Below are 14245 nucleotides of genomic sequence, written 5' to 3'. Positions count from 1 at the left end.
TTGATCAAAAACTAATTATTATTGTTATTATTTAAATTTATTCTTTCATCTCAATTTTATTATTATCATAGTTCCTTCATTTATTTTAATTCCATTTTATATTATTTAATTTATTAATAAATACTTATTAGTTAATAAGAATCACTAAATTATCAATGTTCTTCTCACGCTCTTTCACGATCTAATCTTTCTTTATTTAATCTTGGTCTTGCACTCTCTTTATGTTCCCGAAGATTGGTAAGTGTTACAACTCCATAAAAATATATCAAAATCATATTTTTAACCGTGAAAATCTACATGCTAAAATAATATTAAAATAATAGATTTAGTCATTATGATATTAATACTAAAAAGACAAGGGTAATTATTAAATTAAACCAGCCTAGATCTATCTTAACTCTTACCTACCAAGGGCCAAGAGGGATCAAATCTATTGAGGTGTAGACCTCTTTTATAATGAAAAAGAGTTGATCCCTCTCAATGCTTAGTAGATCAGGAGTTAAGATTGATCTAGGCTGGTTTAATTATTAATCACAATTATAATTTTTATTTTCATTTTTATGCAATTGATGACATTAGAATGTTTTAATTAATAATTGTAATTATAATTTTGTTTTATTTTATCTTATTTTTCAAATTTTATTTATTTTTTTGGGTGTAATTTGACCGAGTCAAAATGTTTACATAACATAAGAGGACAGGGCAACATCTCTTCCATATTGTGCTAGAGTGCACTACTTTGCACAATTATAGTATTGAAGTGATACTAAAGTAATGAGATGAGGATTAATTAATTGTATTAAATTATTAATTTAATTAGGTAAATAAAATACAAAAATAATGTAAACAAGAGTAAGATTAAGAGAGTATGAATATGATTAAGATAGTACAAAATGGAATAAAATAGATTAAGAAAATATAAAATAAAATAAAAATAGATTAAGAAAATATAAAACAAATTATATTATATTAACATTAGATTAGGAAAAAATTAAATTAAAATTGGGATTAGAGAATTGAAATAGAATTTAATTAGAATTAGAGTGGAATTAAAATAGAATTAATATAAATATAATTTTATTTAGGATTAGATTAAATTAAGAAAGAATTAAGAATGAAATAAATTTTAAGAATGATATTCGGTTGATGGAGAGATAGCTCTGTGGTTTCGAATTCATTTGCGGATATCATAGGGATGCAGATAGGGTTTTTTCCTGCGGGGGGGGGGGGAGGGGAAGGGGGGAAGGGGGATGGGGGGGAGAGGGGGTTCATTATAACCCTACAATGCTCCTTGCCCTTTTTCAATTGTATGTCTAGCCTTTTTCAGGTCGATGCTATATTCTCGCGCCCGTTTGCAATTTTAACTGGGTCTATTTTATTTGTCAGTTAGTACCCTCCACTGCCACCTACGCTTGACTATCTATCACAGTTCTCCGCCAGTTGTGGGGATTTCCTCAGCTGCATGAGGATGAGTGTCAATGTCAAAATGGAGGATACAGTGGATTATTTTGTCAACCCACTTGAGGTGGTGTCCATCTGGCAAGACCCGCCACATCAAAATTAGGATTTGATTCAACTTTTTCCATTTGGCTCCCTAAACAGTTGCCTTTATTCATCGTTCAATAACCCTGGAGGATATTTTCAGCTTCCCATTTCTCTTGGTTCTCCCTCGACCAGTCATGTTATCAATTTCCGACTCTGTTCTAGGATTACAGTTCTAGAGGAGTTTGTATGGTCGGTCATAGGAATTAGGGATTAGTATTGCTCATGCTTCACTGGAAGCTCTGACTTTTGTTGATAACTGCATTTGCCCTAATAGCCCCAATGTACACCCGTCACTTGCCCGAACTCCCTTTAGTCCACCTGGTGATCTAATATTCTCTACAAAAGGCGTAATTGGATTTTCTAAAGGCTTGAGGACTCATGGGTCTACTAGAGAATTGATTGGCGTAGGGTTTTCTTATGGTGCTGAAGATCCCTTATCGAGATTAGGGTTTTCACAATCTGTGGGTGTCTTTGAGGGATTACTATCTAGAGGGGCAGTTAAGGATGCAGGGGGTGTATATCCTGGGGTTTCAGTGGATATTTCACCCTCTCCTACAAGAGTACCCTCCCTTGGCATTGATGATGGAGTAGCTCCTCGAAGGAAAGGAAAAAATATGAAATGCACCAAGGTAAAAGAAAGATATAGTGTTCTGATTCTAGGTGACAGTCTCTAAGTTGATGATTTCATGGAAACTACTGACGGGGTGTTTGTTGGTTAGGTTCAAGGTAGGAAATACTCATCCTCACATCACAAGAAATGGGCACAAGAAGTTTGGATCTATCAAAAGATGTGATGTCAGAGGTATTCATAATGTTCAAGGGTTGGTTCACCTTCAAATTCTACAAGGAAGAACAGGTGAGTTGGGCCCTTTATAGGTACTGGTCCATAGAAATGGCCTTAATACATTTTAAGCCATGGACTCCTTTGTTTGATCTGGAGAGGGAACAATTGGGAGCTGGACCTATATGGGTAAGGTTGCCAGGGCTACCTTTACACTTATGGTGTGAAGATATCTTTCGCTGCATTGGAGATGATTTGGGCCAATTCCTGGACTATGACAAAGGGTATCTTAAATAAGGTAATAAAGCTTATTTCAGGATCTTGGTTCATCTCGACCGGAGAGACGGACTAGTGGGAAACCTAATGTTGCATTAGAGGGGGCTTGCTCATTTGTAGAAATTCGACTACATAGACGTACCATTTCAATGCCATTGTTGAACCCATGAGGTCGCCCATGTATACAAAGATTGTCCTCTCCTTCAGAAAGTAATAACAAGGTCAGAGTTGGGGAGGCTAAGCTCTAAGTAGGTATGGAGTCTAGGGGACAAGCCAGGTTTTCACCACTCATGCATGACCCACCTTTGTGCGAGGCATCTGATAGGTGTTCCTCTATGGAGAGGAGGGTGTCCCAAGGAATCAACAACAGTTCGGGCACTCATTTCGGCTCTACAGTGACCTCCTCTTTAGCAGGTACATATTATCCTCCCGATCTGCACATTTATCACTTTACTTTTTGTTTTCCTTTTACTACATCCACTGTTACACAGTAATTTGTCACTGTCTCCCTGTCAGTCTTCCTACTGTATCATGAATTCAAATTATTCATGCTCATGCTGTCTAGTGTTGCCAAATAACCCACTTTGCCAAAGTTTTTTCCATCATCGCGACTGTTATTAAAATAACCGCGCTGACTGGCGCCTCATAATACAACGAATGCGCTGCCAGCGCGGAAGCACACGTGTTTTCCGCGCTGGTCGAATTTCATGAACCAGCGCATCCTCTGTTTATATTGAGTCGCGCTGACATAACCTTCTCTGTTATTCAGATGCGACGTCAGCGCTCCAGTGCAGTTATACACCCGCGCTGATCCAGTTTGGGTGAGTTTGTTCTAACAGCCGGCCTTCCAGATGACTCCAGACCTGGTTGTTGGCCTTGTCAATGTCGCCCTCCCTTCTCTGGCATGTTTGTTTCGTCATTTGAGCCACCTTCCTTGGAGATAAGCTCATCCTCCCACCATTCATGGAGACTCCTTCTCCTATTTAAGCCTCTACCATTGCCATGAGCAGCTAGTTTTTGACAGTGTGGAATTGATAGTGCTTAGAGTGCTGCTGCTAGTAGGTAGTTGGTGTGACAAGTGTGGGATTGCTAGAGAGCTTAAGGAAGGTTGTGAAGTGTTGCTTTCTTGTGTGAACTTGTGTGAGAGAGAGTTTTTGTCTTGGGAAACCTACCTCCAAGGGTGAATGCTTAAGAGACTTGCTGGTTGGACCCTCTTGAGAAGGATTCGACGTCAGAACTTCGGTTGTACTCTTCTCTGTTATTGATTAATAATAGATGACTACTATTATGGTTCCACTCTCATTTGTCTTTGTAATTGTTAATGTGAGTTATGTCCTTTCTGACTGATGTATAATTGCATTTATTAGATTTCACGCTTGTGTTTGTGTTTCTCTTTGTGTGTGCAGGTGTCTATCCACGAGGATTGTGGAGGATCGTGACCGGCCAAAGCGAAGGAGCGAGAGCGACGGCTCTTCATCAAACAATAGCGTTGGAATCCAAGTAGGTGTTCATTGCCTACCTTTTATTTGCAATTAGGAACTTGCATAGTAGCATTGACTGATTGTTGCTAGACCCATTCTGGGCTAGTAGGGATCGCCTCTATCCATAGAGGGGATTTACCTCTCCAACAATTTGGCGACTCCGCTGGGGAGCCGACCTTTGTCCCTTTTTGTTCATTCTTGCTTTGAGTTTGATTGTTACTCTCTTTTCAAAGATTGGGGATTAGTTCTCTGCTTTTAGATTTCCTGGTTCAGTCTGGAAGGTGCCTTAATTGTTTAAAGAGTTATTGCCTTGGTTTGGGAGCTTTTGGCTTGATTGTGCCTGTTTTTTAGCCTCAGTGCGGTTTATAACAAAATAGTCGCGCTGACATCGCATAGCTGTTTCTTTGACTTCGTGGTCATCGCGCTTGTACGTTTAACAGTCGCGATGGTTCTGAAAATCGAACCAGCGCGTTTAAGCCGTGTACTTCCGCGCTGACAGCGCTTTGTTGCTACGCGTGGTTTCTGGTCAGCGCTTTGTTGCTGTGTATCGCCCGCGCTGATCCTGTAGAATTGAATTTTTTTCAATTTTGTCTCCTGAGCCTGTTGGTTTGACTATTCCCTACTCTTTCCACCTGGTTTATGACTTGATTTCTATTGTCTGAACATTGAAGCACTTGCTTGCAAAGTATTGTTGGGCGGATCTTGTTTTTGTGTCCTGTGACCTGGTGTTATCATCCCGTTTTCGTTGGATTGGCTTTGTTTTGTTACTTGTTCACAAAGATTCATTACTACTTGCTTTTGCTTTTGCGAAAACCTTCCTCTTTGCTTTCTTTGCTTGGTTGTTTAGGTGATTGTTATTGAACCAGTCTTCGTATTGTTTTGATTACTTCTCACTACCCAGACACGGATTACGGTTGTTTGGGATCAACCGGTTCTTTTCACATTTGTTGTGTTTTTCATTGAGTGATTTTATTTCTCTCTACTCGGTGTTGCTGTCTCTCAAAATTCATTTTAAGTGCATTGTGCCATTGAAAAAATAAATCAAACTAATATCTTTTGCATTCAATAGTTAATGGGAAAAAGAGCATTTCATTGATTTGTGTCCTTAAAAGAAAAAGTTTCATTTCCTTGCCATTAGCTGCATTAGATGGTTTGATTGATTGTGTTCATTTTGTTTGATCGAAAATTCTTAACCCTCTCGTAGTTAGAATTCATCGAACGAAATGGTATTATTTGGCATGTAGTTTGCATCTAGGCAATTGTGAGAGATCACACGGTAGGACCTGAAACCGAAACTTAATTCAAGATCAACCATAAAATAAACTGAATAAACCTAAAACGCATTGGAACTTAACGCAAACAATTAGAGGTCTAGGCTAGAGACGTGTTCCGACGTCTTTAAACATAGTCACTATTGTTTCACATTATGGTTGGGTGATTCCTCCTTCTGTGACTCGATAGTGGTCTAACACGGATTGTGCTCCCACGTACCGTCGCGTATATAGGGAGACCCCACTAGGCTTTTATCCTTGATCCATAGGAAGCCGAGTCTGCCGCCTTGCGAACCGTAATGCACCGAACACAGCATTCGGGAAGATTGACTGCAGTACGGAAAGTCCTTGGTTCTCATACGATTGCCAAGGTGTATAAGTAGTTTTACGGATTGCTTGGTAAACCCTTTGCCTAGAGTCTCCAGAGTAGTCACTTTTGATCCTTTTCAGACTCTTTAAAAGAAAAGGTGCCAGTGAGCGTCTTGTCACTTCGTGCTCATTAAACATTCGAAGGAGACTAGAGTCATCTTTTCGTCCTTTTCTCGACTCTTGAAACATGAAAAGGTCAAGTTTAGTTCCTGTGTCTTAAAAATTTATTCGACCACGTTAACATCACCTGGTTAGATCTTGTGTGCGTTAGTTTGAGTAGGGTCCTTTATCGTTAGACTCCTTTAGGTCTTGTTTGGGGTTTGTCATCCTGGCTGACCCGTCAACTCCCGTTCCAAGTGATCAAGGCTCTCCATCTTCCGCTGCTCCTGAGGTACCAGTTGTAAGTGATACTCTTCCTGTTATCCCGAGTATCCAACCTATCAACTCTCGTGCCCCGGGTGACGAAGATTACGAAGACGATTGGAACCCTATCTGGGAGCCTGACGAGGACGATATTCCTGTTACCCCCCCTGGTGTTTCGTCTCCAATGTCTACCTCCCACATGGATGAGACATCTCCTAGCACAAGTGAGACACCTGTGGTGTCGAACGTTTGCACTACCATCCCAGCTACTTCTCCACTCCCCCCGCGTTATCAGTCGTTGAGGGATAGGGTAGCTGCCAGGACTCCTGCTACGACTATGTGGGATCCTCATGTCACTCCCACCACGAGACCTTTTGTTTCACAACCCCATACTACACCTGTTACCTCAGTTCCCACGAATCCAACTGTTTGTGTAGCACACTCGACTCCGGTCGTTAGTGCCATGACAACGTCATCATCTTTGAACACTGGTGCTGGTTCCCCTCACGGTCAAGTGAGTAGTGGCCAGCCGGAACTCTCGCCTAGAGTCGTCCACCCTGCACAAAGTGCTCCACCCTCTTCTGGTCCTGTTCTAGGAGGGGGGCCATATGATGCCTATGGGCAAGCTGTTCAGGATCCGAACACGCAAGGTCCACTCTTTTATTACGATTCTACTGGTCAATACCTCCAACTCTCTCAACCCTTACCTAATCAACCTTTCGTTGAGGTTTCGGTACCGTTATCCATTGCTTGGGACTCTAGTACTCACTCTTTTCATGGGGGCCAAGAAATCCCTGCACAGCTCCAAGGACCGCCTAATCAAGGCCAGCCACCTTACGTGCAAGCCCCCCAAGGGCAGCCACTTTATGGCCAGTCTTACCCAGGACAATCTGGGGGCCCACAAGGACAACCCTATCAGGGACAACCTTCGGCCGCTGGTGGTCCATCGTTTACCTATCAGAGTCAACCTTCTGGTTATCCGGGGCAACCTGGTACCCAGCAAGGTTACCCGTCTGGACAGCCAGGACAGCCTTACATCCAACAAGGCCAACCCAGTCTCCAGCAGGGTTATCCCTCTGGACAAGATGGACAAACTTATATTCCGCAAGCTCAACCGGCAGTCCAACAGGGACATCCTTCTGGGCAAGGGGGGCAGCCCTACATATAGCAGGGCCAACCCGCTGCTCAGTCTATGCATCCTTCCGGGCAAATGGGCCAGCTTTCTACGCAGCAAGGCCAACCCACTGCTCGTTTTAGTCGTCCTTCTGGACAGGCTAGCCGACCTCAAGGTCAACCGGCCGTCCAGTCCGCTCAACCATCTGTTCCGCAAGGACAACCTGGCACCCAGCAAGCAAATCCTTCTGGGCAAACAGGTCCATCCCAAACCCAATCAGGCCAACCTTCTGGCCAGATGGTCCAAGCCCAACCTGTTCAAGGACATTTTTCTGGGCCCCAAACTCAACTTGGTTATCAAATGCAAGGCGGGCCACGGCCCCAACCTTCTTACCAAGCGCAGCCTTCTTACCAGGCTCAATATGGAGCTCAGCAAATGTATGGCTACCAGCAACCCCAGCGGCAAACTCAATTTACCCCTTATCAAAATTATCAACAGATGCAGGTCACTCCTTACCAGAATTATCAGTATGCTGCACCTGCAGGTCAAGTTGCTAATCCATGGGGTGCTGGGGGGCAGACCCAGGGTCAACTGTCTGCATATGGACATAATACATATGGACAGAACCCCTACGGGCAAAGTCCCTATGGGCAAGGCCCCTTCGGGCCGGGCCCATCCGGACAAAGTCCATGGGGGCAACCACCACCTGGTTGGAACCCTGGTACTGCCTCTCTTCCACAGCCACAAATGTCCTTTAACCCTCAGTTACCCTTCTTAGCGACGTTGGAACTTCCGGATGTGTCCAAGTTAACGAATGATCCCATTCTTCATAATCCGTATTGGCCACCAGTTCCGACTAAAATACCCAGTGATTGCCCAAAATTTGATGGCAAAGCTGGTGAAGACCCTCAAGCCCATGTCATGACCTATCACCTTTGGTGTTCATCGAACTCATGGCTTGATGACTCTATCCGGCTCCGCCTCTTTCAAAGAACTCTCACCGGCTCAGCCGCTAAGTGGTATATTGAGCTGAATCGCGGAACGTTTCAAGATTTCAACTCGCTGGCTATGGCATTCCTAACTCATTTTCAGTTACCCATTCGGTATGAGACAGGGACACATCTCCTTACGTCTCTCAAACAGGACATGGCTACGCATATATCTGATCATATACATGAATGGAGACGGCGTCGTCACTTGATCAAATTTTGGATTCCTGATCAACTCCTGACCGATTGGTTCACGACTTCCTTTGTCCCTGCGATCGCGCGAGACATCGCTATGGGAGCTTGTGTAACTGAAGAGCAAGCTATCGCACGTGCTCAGTACCTTGACTTAGTATACTCTCAGTCGGGTACTTTATATGATTATTTGCCAGACGCCCCGAGGCCTGGACAATCCAAGGCTCCGCCAAAACCATCTGTTGACGGAGTTATTGGCTCTGTAAACTCGTCATCAAAGAAATCGGCCGCGAACCCTGGGAAGCAAAAACAGAACGCTTCTAATGGAAATGCTTCTCAGGGCTAATCTAATTCTGGAAGTACCTCCGAGGTAAATTCCATTCAGTCCACCGCGGCGGATAAATCCTCAAAAGGGAAAATGAAAGGGAAAGCTAAGGATAAATCCGGACAGCCCAAGCAGGATTCCCCTAAGCCTCCACCCGAGGAAGGAGCCAAACGAAAACCTAAATATCCTTGTCTTATCTGTGATGAGGATCACTACACTAAGGATTGCCCAAGGCGGTCCGAAGTTAGTCGATTATTAAAAGGTGCTCCTGGGCCTCCTGCCGTGCTTAAAGAACCTTTCCCTTCCCAGCAAACTCAAATGGTGGCAGACCCATCTCAACCCTCTTCCTCGTTCGGCTCTCAAGTGTTCATGGCTGGAACGATTCCCATCCATGTTTCTACTCGAGCAAAAGAATATCCTTCTCCTGCCGGGAAAGAGCCGGAGATCCCCTCCAGCGCTCCTCCGTCCAGTTCTGGTCCTCTCCACATTGAACGGTCCAACACTGAGACGATCCCCCGACCCCCTCCGAAAGGTGTACTCCGGAAGTCGTCTTACAACCCTAATGCTCGTGCTGCCCAGCATTATAGCATTGTTGAGGACTTAGCTCAGGCTCCGTCTGCTATGTCCGCTCTAGAAGTCCTCCAGAGCTGCCCCTCCCAGAGGAAGTCCTTGCTATCAGCTATTGGTGGCATAGACCCGGCGGATTCGGATTTGATTTCTTTCGATCTCGAGGGCTTTACACCGAGACTGCCTCACCAAGTCGCTTTCCTTATACAGGTCATCATCAATGGCAAAACAATTCATCGTACAGTCATTGATGAAGGTGCCTCAACTTGCATCATGTCTGTTGCTTGCTGGAAGGCTATTGGTTCTCCTACGTTGAGTCAGTCAACCACGACGTTAGAAGCCTTTTATGGAAGAGAGTCCCGTCCTTACGGTATCCTCCAACGCTTGCCCATCTCTTTGGAAGGGAAGACGGTAGAAGCGAAGGTCGAAGTTGTCGACGCCAATCTTACCTACAACCTCCTCCTCGGACATAGCTGGACATATGCCATGCAAGCCGTGGCTTCCTCCCTTTTCTGTGTCATTCGTTTCCCTCACCAGGGGAAGATTGTCACGGTGGACCAGCTCTCCTTCTTCGCCTCTTCTTCTGAAGGTAATGTGCCATTTGTGGAGCATACCTCTAAGTCATTCGAGAGCGTGGGTGCCAGACTTTTCAAAGATCTCGCTTTAATGGGAGTCTTTCCCCTCCCACCTCCGAATCTCGCCCCTATTAACATGATCTCTGTATGTTCTGATCCGTGGGTCCTTCCTCCCGCTAATCAGATAAACTCTTGGGGTGATATGATGCCGTTGAGTCCTGCCGAGCTCAACTACGTCGAAATCGTTGCTGCTTCGGCTCCCCCTGCTGAACCTGCTCTTCCGGGTAGTGTTCCCGATTCATATGTTCATTTCCCTTGGCTAGGAGATGATGCTACTTCGGATCCATTAAAGGAAATATTTCCTTCTGATGAAGCCATCATAGAGACCATGTCTCTCGAAGAGCTCCCTTGGTCAGATCATCATCACCGCTCTTCGTTTCTCCCTCCCCATCCGGAAATGATCGCATGTCTCGAGCGGTTTGCTTCGTGTGTCCCATCCCCGCCCCTTCAAACACCTATTCAGCTTTATCAAGTGTCTTCTGAGGGCAATATGGGAAACATCACGCAAACCCAACCCATCGACATCTCTGTGAAACCAGGGATTGTTGAGTACATTTACATTGGAGTCACTTGTACTCCAGAGGAGGTTCAACTCTACACCGCTCTATTTCGCGAATTCCGTGATGTCTTCGCGTGGTCCTATGAAGAAATGCCCGGCATCGACCCCAGTATTGTGGTGCACGAAATACCTACGTACCCAGGTGCTAAGCCTGTCCGTCAGCGCCTACGCCCTGTGCACCCCCGAAAGGCCACAACCATCAAAGCAGAAGTCGAAAAGCTTCTCAAAGCTGGTTTCATTTACCCCATTCCACTGATGGATTGGGTTTCTAATATAGTCCCTGTGAACAAAAAGCAGGGCACTATCCGAGTCTGTGTTGATTACCGTGATATCAATCGTGCCTGTCCTAAGGATAACTTCCCTACACCCTTCATCGATCAGCTTATCGATGAGTGTGCAGGAAGCGAAATTTATTCGTTTATGGACGGCTTCTCTGGCTATAACCAGATCAACATTGCACCCGCTGATCAACATAAGACAACTTTTATCTGTCCTTGGGGCACTTTTGCTTATAAGAAGCTCCCTTTCGGTCTAAAGAATGCCGGCGCTACGTTCCAACGTGCAATGTCCTATGCCTTTCATGATATTCGTCACATTGTACAGCCGTACCTGGATGACCTCCCAGCTCATTCAGTCAAGCGTCAGGACCATCCCTCTCATCTTCGCGAAATTTTTCTCCGCTGTCGACACTACCGTATTAGGCTCAATCCTCATAAGTGTGTCTTCTGCGTGGAATCAGGCCGACTACTCGGGTTTATCGTCTCTCGAGAAGGCATCCGTCTGGATCCCCTCGAAGTTGAGGCCATCCTGAATCTTCCTCCCCTTGCTTCTTTGCAGCAGTTGCAGAGCTTGCAGGGCAAAGCGAATTTTCTTAGACGATTCATTCTGAATTATGTCGAGGTGGCTAAGGGTTTCACATGGTTATTGAAGCGAGACACACCCTTTCATTGGGATGCTATCGCTCAGGAGTCTTTCGAGCGACTCAAGGGCCTCCTTGTCTCGGCTCCATTATTAAGGCCTCCGAACTACCACCGTGATTATACTCTCTATCTGGCTGCCGCCGATACCACTATCGGCATGGTTCTAGTGCAGGATGATGATGACGACAGTGAGCACATTATTTATTACCTTAGTCACAACCTTTTAGATACGGAAACTCGCTACGCTTATGTCGAGAAGTTGGCATTGGCTGCTGTCTGCGCCGTCCAACGTTTCCGGCATTATATCTTGTTGCGCACCACGACCGTGATTTCTGACTGCAACCCAATGACGTACATTTTGTCGCGTCAGTTGCTGGGGGGCAAATACTCGAAATGGATCGTCATCCTTCAAGAGTTCGACTTGTAATTTACTGCCACCAAGTCTAAGAAGTCTCTGGTCTTTGCTGAATTGCTCTGTTCTTTGCCGTCTCCTTCTGCACCATCTCTTTCGGACGAGCATATCCCGGACGAAACATTGTTTCTAATCAGCACCCTTGACCCTTGGTATGGGGACATCATAGTATATTTGCAGACGTCTTCCTTCCATCCCAATGTATCGAAAGACGCTCGACGGAGGATTCGTCATCAATCTCAACCCTATCGCATTATTGGCGATACCCTGTACCGCCTCGGTGCTGATTCTGTTCTCCGCCGATGTTTAACTCTCGAGGAGGCTGAGCGAGTGTTGAATGACTGCCACTCCGGTGCTTGTGGCGGCCACATGTCCAGATATGCCACCGCTCAGAAGATCCTCCGTGCTGGTTATTTCTGGCCTTCTATCTTCAAGGATTGCATCCTTGCCGTCCGTTCATGCCATGAATGCCAGATCTACCACCGGAAAATGCGTGCACCTCCTGCACCACTACACCCTGTTGTTACCGTAGGTCCTTTTTCCAAATGGGGCATCGATTATACATCCTGTAACCCTCGTTCGGCTGGGGGGCATGGGTATATCATCGTTGCCATGGATTATTTCACCAAATGGGCCGAAGCGATGCCTACATTGAATGAAGACGGTCACACAGCGGCGCAGTTTTTGTTTAATCATGTCATTACTCGGTTTGGAGTCCCTCAAGCTATCGTCACGGATCACGGAAAACATTTCCGTAATCACATGATGACGGAACTAACGACCCAACTAGGCTTGCGTCAAGATAGTTCGACGCCGTACTACCCTCAATCCAATGGCCAAGTTGAAGCTGTGAACAAAGTTTTGATCACAATGCTCCAACGTACCATTGGTACACACAAGTCTAATTGGCATCTGATGTTGTTCCCTGCCTTGTGGGCCTACCGGACCTCTGTGAAGGACGCCACCGATTTCACCCCTTTTCAGCTAGTTTATGGACTGGAGGCCACCCTTCCTGTTGAATGTGAGATTCCTTCGTTAAAGTTAGCTGTCGAGTTGCTTCCCAACACCACTCCGGTGGAGGAACGGCTTCTTTATTTAGAACGGCTAGACGAGACCCGTCGCTTAGCTTCTCTAGCTATTGAAGCGCAGAAGAAGAGAGTTAAGGCTCACTTCGACAATACCATTCAACCTCGTTCCTTTGTTGAGGGAGATCTTGTACTGCTCTATGATCAAGCTAAGGATAAGCTAGGGGCAGGCAAACTCGAATCCATGTGGCTAGGCCCCTATATTGTGAAGAGAGTTTTGCAAAAGGGGGCATATGAGCTGATCGACTACGAAGGAAATCCTCTCGACGAGCCCCGTAACTGGCTTTATTTGAAAAAATACTATGCATGATTTTGTGCACCTAGTTTGTACATACGTGTCTTTTTAGCAAGTGTGTTATGTGTGTATGATTTCATGTTTTGCTTTGGTGTGAAGGCGTGTTTGCCTCTTATTGTGTTTTCTGCTTCTTGTGTAGATGTCTAGTGCACCTTATGTTGGTTTTGCTGATGGTGCCTACCGTAGCACTTGCAATTTGTCTTCTGTGGCGTGGGCGATCTATGATCCTCACGGAGAGTTGCTAGATCTTCAAGGTGTGTGCTTGGGTTGTACCACTAACAATGTTGCCGAATACAGTGCTGTAATTGAGTTATTAGCCGAAGCAGTTGATCTCGACATTCGTGCATTGGTGGTGAACCTGGACTCTCAACTTGTCGTCCATCAACTCAACGGGCGTTATTCCGTCAGAGACCAACGCATTCTAAGGTTGTATTTACGTGTAAGATTGTTAGAAAGGAATTTTGATTACATCACATATCAACATATTCCGAGACGATTAAACACATTAACTGATGCATTGGCAAACCATGTATTAGACAGACATTTGCGTAACAGATAAACATTATACAAGAAGACATAGAAAACATAATAAGACCATAGGATAAGCATGTGTATATATAAAATCCTTTTCCAAGCATAGTTTGCATGTGTGTTGTCGTGTGTGCTTTTAAGCTTGCAAAAAAATTAAAATATGTGGGTCGTATGTTATGCAACTGATACATTAGATGACATTTGTATTAGACATTTGCATAGCATATAAAACATCATCACATGTAGAAGATCCCATCCAAAATCGGTATATATATATATATATCATTTGGCACACCAAGGCGCTCAAAAATAAGTGTATATGTCTAGATAAGGCCGGTGTCCTCAGTACATCTGAGACACATGTCTCTCAAAAAACATCAGTAGGAAATAAGACCTAGATGTCTACTGTGGTGGGTTATGTTCTCTGTATGCTACAGCTGCCCGTGCCACCCACCTCAAAAGGCGGTGCATCCTGGGTTCTACCCCCACTGTGTGAATCTGAGATGCTATGGGGACCTCCTTTATCCCCTGGTAA

The 14245-nt window shown here is 44.9% G+C and overlaps 1 protein-coding gene across 1 annotated transcript in view; it reads right to left on the bottom strand.

The window, feature by feature from the left end:
- The window catches only part of LOC149205383 (uncharacterized), a 73556-nt gene that overhangs the window by 32661 nt on the left and 26650 nt on the right, over positions 1 to 14245 (bottom strand). The gene's annotated exons all lie outside the window — the stretch shown is intronic.

The sequence above is a fragment of the Pinus tabuliformis genome, chromosome 1_2 (genome assembly GCF_031772625.1).
Source record: "Pinus tabuliformis cultivar Carrire ecotype Pingquan chromosome 1_2, CPIR1, whole genome shotgun sequence".
NCBI lineage: Eukaryota > Viridiplantae > Streptophyta > Pinopsida > Pinales > Pinaceae > Pinus > Pinus tabuliformis.
This window is presented reverse-complemented; position numbering and strand designations above follow the sequence as displayed.